Source organism: Ovis canadensis, chromosome 24 (assembly GCF_042477335.2).
Source record: "Ovis canadensis isolate MfBH-ARS-UI-01 breed Bighorn chromosome 24, ARS-UI_OviCan_v2, whole genome shotgun sequence".
Taxonomy (NCBI): Eukaryota; Metazoa; Chordata; class Mammalia; order Artiodactyla; family Bovidae; genus Ovis; species Ovis canadensis.
In genome coordinates this window covers 48,943,609-48,951,226 of record NC_091268.1, presented here as the reverse complement: position 1 = coordinate 48,951,226, position 7,618 = coordinate 48,943,609, and positions in this window count along the sequence as shown.

The following is a 7,618-nucleotide window of genomic DNA, read 5'->3' as shown; positions in this document are numbered from 1 at the left end:
AGGCTGAGTTGTCTGCACTTGCTTTCTCAGCGTCCCCTCCATTGCTTGCCCCTTGGCCCACTGCTGTCAGATGTCTGGACCACCACCCCATGGACACAACTCTGATCTGGGTCCTCAGTGACCCCGGAGCTGACTGTCCAGAAGAGCACCTTCCTTCTGGAAAGAAGTCTTCTTCCCATGGACCTCTGAGATCACTTGCCACTTTGGAGCAATCCTTTATTAAAACACCTTCTCATATAGCTTTCACAATGCCCTCTCCTTGTTCTGTCCCCCTCACTGAGTCTTCTCTCACCCCTCCTCTACCCCTTCCTCCGCCAGCCCCATAGATATTGGGGTTCTGTCCTTGCCCATCACCTCTTCCGCAAGAATGCGTTCCTCTCAGGTGAACGCATTGACCCCCAAGGGCTCAGTCCTGCTTTTACCTTGGAGCCTCCTAAACCTCTTCCTCCAGCCCTGCCCTCTCTGGACCCAGGGGCCTTGAGACCTCCCCTCCCCGGTCTCTCTGGGCAACCCGGCCTCCTCTCATGTTTCTGAGTTTAGTTAGCGATCACATCCAAGCCAGAAACAAACCTCGGGGTCACCGTGTTTGACTGTCCCCTCTTGCCCTCACTTCCCAAATCTCACCCATCATCACATCCTATGGTTTCTGCCCCCTCAGTATTCTAAAGACACATCTAGAGCCGCATAGAGCAGACTCCTGCCTTCAGCCTTGACTCCGTGCCTGGGGGAGCAGAGTGGGAATGCAGCCACCTAGCCCACAGCATCAGAAGCGCAAATGCCACATGGCGGATGCAGGCTGCAGGCTCAGAGGAGGGGGAAGGGAGGCGGGTGCGCGCTGAGCTGTGAAGGATGGAGGTCAGCAGAGAAGGACGGAAGACCACGCCCGAGCGTGGGGTTCAGGAGCAAGTCAGTCCTAGTGAGGTGGAAGGGAGGGCGCAGGAGGGCAGAGGGAGGCTGGCCGGTGTGGCTGGGAGGCTGGCTGTGGTCAGATACAGCAAGGCTGTAACTCATTCTTATTATGCCCCTGTGACTCTGGATGCCACACTCAGCACCGAAGCCTCAGCTTCCTTACCCGACACCTGGGGTATGGTGAGGATCACCCCCGATCACGCTTGTGCAAATCCTTCATAAATGGTAAGGAGGCCGGACAGGCGTAAGGCAGCCCAAGGCCAGAAAGGGAAGCAGGGGAAGGTCGCAAGGACCAAGTGGAAGGGCTCAGGCTTTACTGTTTAGGTGTGGTGAGGATGTTAGGTGGGAACTCTCAATTCCCACAGACAGAAACCAAACGGGAAGAGATTAGCTGTTGCCACGGGTGGCTCTGTGTACAGCAGAGCTGGGCCCTGTGGGGACCCAGGACGATGCCTGTGTCTCTCTGGGTTTTCCTCTTTCTCTCTCCCCACCCCCCACCCGCTGCATCTCTCACCTCCACTTCCCTCTTGGCATTGGGGAGCCTGTGGCCACCTCAGCCTCACTTCTCTCGGGCCCCAAGACCCAGAGCCTCCCTGCTGGCTTTCACAGCAAAGCTTTGACTTTGGTCATATGGGTCACTGCTCATCCCAGAACCAATCAGGCAGGTGGGTGGTGTTCTTTGATTGGCCAACAGGAGCCTGCCCTCCTCCTGTGTTGGGGTGGAAGCCAAGTGATGGGGTGGGTTTGGGAGGGAAGGTTCCCAGGGGCCAGGCTGTGGGCCAACATAACCTCTCCCCCTGCAGGGAGTCTTGGGGCTTCTGAATAGAGTTGATTAATCCTCCTGTGAAGTGCCAGGAGGGATGAGGAGGGCAGACCTGGGCAGTGGCCAAGGGGGCCTGTCTCATAGAGGAAGGCCCAGGCACCCTGCAGTTCCCAAGCTGTTCTAGCCTCTCCACAGAGCCTCTGTCTTCAAGCTCACAGGAGTCCTGAGAAGTAGGGAGGGCTGACGTGGCTGTGCCCGAGGTCAGGGTGAGCAGCTTTCCCAGCATCCACGGGAGTAAGGGTCCTGGCCTCGCAAACCATTAGGCTGTCCTCCAGGGAGAGATCTGTAACAGCAGCAGCGCCTGGGGCCGGTAGCAGGCATGGACCCTCTCTCCCCGAGCCAGGAAGAGATGGGATGGGAGAGGCCCACACTGGGTGAGGGGCTGCAGGAAGAACGCAGAGTCTGCTCGGGCCCAAGAAGGGCCTCGAGGAAGGACCAGGTACCAGTCGCGGCAGTCTGGCGCAGGGATGATCCAGGCGGGCTTCACGGAGGCGGCTGCCTGGAGTTCACTGAGCACCCAGGATGCGCTGGGGGCTGGGATGAAGACGCGCAGCCCGGGAGCCAGAGGCGCGGCCCCAGCGAGGGGCTGCGGGCCGTGGTGTGGACCGGAGCGCTCAGACGGGAATCCCCGGGCCCCACCTGGGGTCTCCGGTCGCGCAGGTGAGGCTCCAGCCAGCAAGCGCGCCGCCGGCCCGGCCCGGCCTACTCCGGCTCTCTCCCCGCCCGCGGCCCCGGGATCCCCGCCGCCGCCGGGCGATTTGGGCGCGTCAGCAGAGCGGAAACGGGGAGCGGCGCCAGCCCGGGGCGGCGGGGACGCGGCCTGGCAGCGGCCGGCGGCCCCGCAGGTTCTGTTCCGCCCGCGTTTGTGTTGGCAGCTGCCCGCGGCGCGCGGCCGGGCCGATGAAAGGGCCCTCTGTCTGCGCCCCAGCGGCCCCGCTCGCCTTTCATTCTTAATATAATCTTCACTTCATTTTTAACCGAGCAGAGGTTCTCTTGGAATTCTTCCCCTTCTTCCAAAAATACATGTGCGTGTGCATGTGCGCGTGTGTGTGTGTGTGTGTGTGTGAAGTTCCTTCACGGTGAAGGTCGGGATTGTCCCGGGGAAGGGAAGTGCGAAACCCGAGGCGGATTCAGAGCGAGACACAGAAATGCCTTTCTTCCCGAGCAGGGGCCTCTCTGGGGATCGCCGCCTCCTCTGGGGTGTCCCCCATCCCAGCCCTGGGGTCTGGAGCGAGAGGATTGTGTTCCTTCTCCCACGACTGTCCACACCCCAGCCCGAAAGAAAATGGGCTGTTTGGAGGCGAAGGACAGTGGGCGGGGGGGTGGGGTGCTTCTCCAGGGGTCCCTGCCCAGAGCTGGCCGGAAAGCACTGTGGTCAGGTGTAGCCAGCACGGACTATCCTCCCAGAAACCGGTACAAAGGACGCAGGGCCCCTGGGTTGGGGGTTCTGGTTGGGCAGACTTTACTCTGTACTGAGGTCTGTGGGCAAACTGAACAATGACTGGAAAGCTGTCTCCAGCCAGCCCTCCCATTCACCTGGCTGGGCAGATGGGGAACATTCTAGACTTCACCAAGGACTGCCATTTGGAGAGGCTCCCACTTGAAGCAGCACAGGACAAGGGCTTCTGATGCATGTGCCCAGGTTCTGGGCATTAGGGATGGTCATCCATACGGAAGAGAGACGGGAGGCTCAGAGAAGCCAGGTGACTTACCCCAAGGCCCAGAGCATGAGCATGCCAACGGCCAGAACTGTGGGAGCAGGTGGCAAGAATCCTGGGTTCGCCCTTCTGTGTCAGTGTTTTGAGGGCCAGGAAATTTTGATTCCAATTCTTAAAAAAAATTAATTTGTGCTTATATTTGGACTTGCGATTTGAGCAGTATAGCAGATTATATAACCTGAAAACTAGCCTGCCTTAAACATCTAGGAAATCTCAACTTAAACAAAAACAGCAAAAAAAAAAAAAAAAAACCCAACAACCCACCAACAGTATCCCTTTAAGTCCAAGAAATTAAGAACCAAAAGGAAATCTCCAAGAGCTAGAAATGAAGACGGTGACAAAGGCAAATTGAGCAGAGCTGCCCTAATGGGGGGCACAGGGGCAGGAGGGCGCAGGCAGCAGGCGGGCAGGCTGTCGCTCAGACAAGGCGGTGCGGGGTCTCCCCAAAGTGGGCTTTGAGACAGAGACCTCAACTCAAGCTGGGCCTGCCTGGGGCTATGCCCGCAGTGAAACAAGGTGCTCAGCCAAAAAGGAGAGGGAAAACAAGACCTTTAGGCACAAAAGGACAAGAGGAAGTTGGTCTGTGTTATCAAGCCTGGTAGAATATTTTAAAATCAGCCTCCTGAGAGTTTGTCACCATAAGTCAGTGCTCTCACAAGCTTTAGATTTGGAGTGATTCTGCCTGTTAGCCTAAAACTAAAAGAATAACATAAACATTGGTCCCAGGCTTAGTAACATCTGTGGGGTACTTAACACAAACAAATACAAAACCTGCTCTAAAAGAGCAGGTCCTCAAATGAGGTCCATGGGCCTCTCACAGATAAAGCCCGGGTGAAGATGAGTGGATAGTGCGTAGAAGAAAACTCAACCCCAGTTAAAAGTCTGGAGATACAAAAACAGCAAGATTAAACACCCCAAACCAATCTGATAGACACTTGAAGTATATTTTTGTTTGTTTGTTTGTTTGACCATGCCATGTGGCATGTGGGATCTTAGTTCCCTGACCAGGGATCAAACTGGTGCCTTCTGCAGTGGAAGCATGGAGTCTTAACCACTAGAACTCCAGGGAAGTACAAAATAAACATGTTTAAAATGATAAAGGAGTAAAAAACGTGAGCAAAAATTTTACAAACACAGAAGTATAATATTACTTACTTCTGGTTTAGTTGCTCAGTTGTATCCAACTCTTTGAAACTCCATGGACTGTAGCACACCAGGCTTCCCTGTCTTTCAGTATTTCCCAGAGTTTACTCAAACTCATGTCCATTGAGTCAATAATGCCATCAGCCATCTCATCCTCTGTCATACCCTTCTCCTCCTGCCCTCAATCTTTCCCAGCATCACGGTCTTTTCCAGTGAGTTGTCTCTTCACATCAGATGGCCAAAGATTTGGAGCTTCAGTCCTTACAGTGAATATTCAGGACTGATTTCCATTAGGATTGACTGGTTTGCTCTGCTTGCAGTCCAAGGGACTCTCAAGAGTCCTCCAGCACCACAATTCGAAAGCATCAATCCTTCGGTGCCCAGCCTTCTTTATCACTTTCTTACTTTTATAAAATTCCATTTTCCTCCACGTGATCTTGCCACTGCATCTCCCATCATCAACAAGTAGAGTCTTTTCCTCCACCCCTTTAATCTAGGCTTCCTTTGCAACTTCATTTGACCAATAAAATGTGGCAAAGTGATGTTGGTTCTGAGCTTTGGCCCCAAGAGGCCTCAGGCACTTCCACTCACTCTCTTGAAAACCTTTGTGAATAAGCCCAGAGCAGTCTGCTGGAGGACGAGGGGCAATGTGAAGCAAAGAAGTGCCATCCTAACTGAAGCCATCCCAGACCAGCCAGTCCCTAGCTGACCACATATGCATGAGTGAGCTCGCCCAAGACCAGAAGAACCACCCAACCGGGCATGGCCCAGACTGGTGACACGCAGAATCATGAGCTAAATAAATGGTTGTCATTTTAAACTCATATATTTGGGGGTGATTTGTTATTTATACAACAGAAACTTACTGATAACCGAGAGTGTAAGAAACATGAATAGAATGAGAAGTCCTGTCCCACGTCGAAAAGGAGTTCCACGGGGGAAGAGAATAGGCAGATGGTGGAGAGGATATATTCAAAGAGATAATGTCTACTCAATTCCGGTTTTTATAAAAACGTAAATCCTCAGTTTCAGAAAGCGCTGGTCCCAGTAAGATGAATAAATTCAGAACTGCATACATCACTATGAAACTGCCACACACCGTAAAGAAGATATTACAGACAGTCAGAGAGAAAGACAGATTCCCTTCATAGGAATGACAGGGACTCTGCCACGAGATGTGTTAATGGCAGCATTAGAAGTCTGAAGACTGTTTCAAAGAGTATCTTCAAATTACTGAGAGAAAGTGAGAGTGTATCTAGAAATTCTCTAGCTAAATCATTATTGAAGACCAAGGATAAAAATAAGATTTTTTTTTTTTACAGAGACCAAAAGAGTTTATTATTAACAAACTTTTAACGGACTGACTATATATCTATATAAAAATCTGTGTCCCATATATCCTGTGTAGCATATACATATCTCCTGTATATGGTATATATTATAATCCAGGATGAAATGGTGATAAGAAAGAATCAATGATAAACAAAAACACAAAACTTAGTGTGAGTAAATTTATTGATAGCAGTAACCAATTTGAGGGTATAAAAAGATGTGATTGAAGTATTAAACACTATTTAGGTGACTAAATATTCAAACACTTGGAAATAAACCAGCTTGAATAAATTTTTGGGCCTGAAATGCCCAATTCATTCTGTGAGGCCAGTATTACCCTGATATCAGAGTCAAACAAAGGCATACAAAAAAGAAAACTGCAAATTAATATCCTTTATGAAAGTAAATGAAAAAACTTCTCAGTAAAATGCAAGGCAACAATGTAGCATCATATAAAAAAAGATTATACACCATGACTAGGTGGGACTTATCCTAGAAATACAAGAGGGGTTCAACAAACAAAAATCGGTCAAAATAACTCAAATGTATAAAAGAACTAAACTGATAAAACTCTTATAAGAAAACAGGGATAATGTTTTTGACAATGGTTTCTAAGAATGACACCAAAGCATGAGCAACAAAAGAAAAAAAATAGATGAATTAGACTTTATCAAAATTAAAACCTTGTGCTGCCAAGGATTCCATCAAGAAAGTGAAAAGATAACCAACAGCACAGAGAAAACATTTACAAATCATACCTCTGATAAAGGATTCATATGCAGAATATATGAAGACCTCTAAGGAATACCCTGCTGGTACAGTGATTAAGATGCTGCATTTTCACTCCCATGGGCCCAGGTTCAATCCCTCCATGGGGAACTAAGAGCCCCCGAGCCACGTGGTGCAGCCAAAAACAAAACAAAACAAAACAAAACTCAACAACGAATAAATCAACAACCCAGCTTAAAACAGGCAAAGGATCTAAATGGATATTTCTCAAAAGCAGACATACAGATGGCCAGTAAGCCCATGAAAAGATGCTCAACATCATTAGTCGCTGCTGCTGCTGCTAAGTCACTTCAGTCATGTCTGACTCTGTGCGACCCCATAGACGGCAGCCCACCAGGCTCCCCCGTCCCTGTGAATCTCCAGGCAAGAACACTGGAGTGGGTTGCCATTTCCTTCTCCAGTGCATGACAGTGAAAAGTGAAAGTGAAGTCGCTCAGTCGTGTCCAACTCTTAGCGACCCCATGGACTGCAGCCTACCAGGCTCCTCCGTCCATGGGATTTTCCAGGCAAGAGTACTGGAGTGGGGTGCCATTGCTTTCTGCTAGGGAAATGCAAACCAAAACCACAGAAACCGCTTCACAGCCACAAGGATAGCTATGGTTTTTTAAAAAAGAAAAAAAACAGTAAAGGGATATGGAGAAACTGGACCCTCATACATGACTGGATGGGAGTGTAAAATGGGGCAGCTTCTGTGGTACCAGTGGTCTGTCACCTATGATCTAGAAATCCCGCTTCTAAGTGTGTTACCAAGAGAACCAAAAACATGTTCACACAAAAGTACATACACAAATATTCATAGCAACAGTACTCATAATAGCCAAAAATCGGAGGCAAAACTGATGCCTGAAAAAATAGAAAGGCTCAATAGACCTAGAGTCATGAAATAAATTGAACTGGTAGTTTC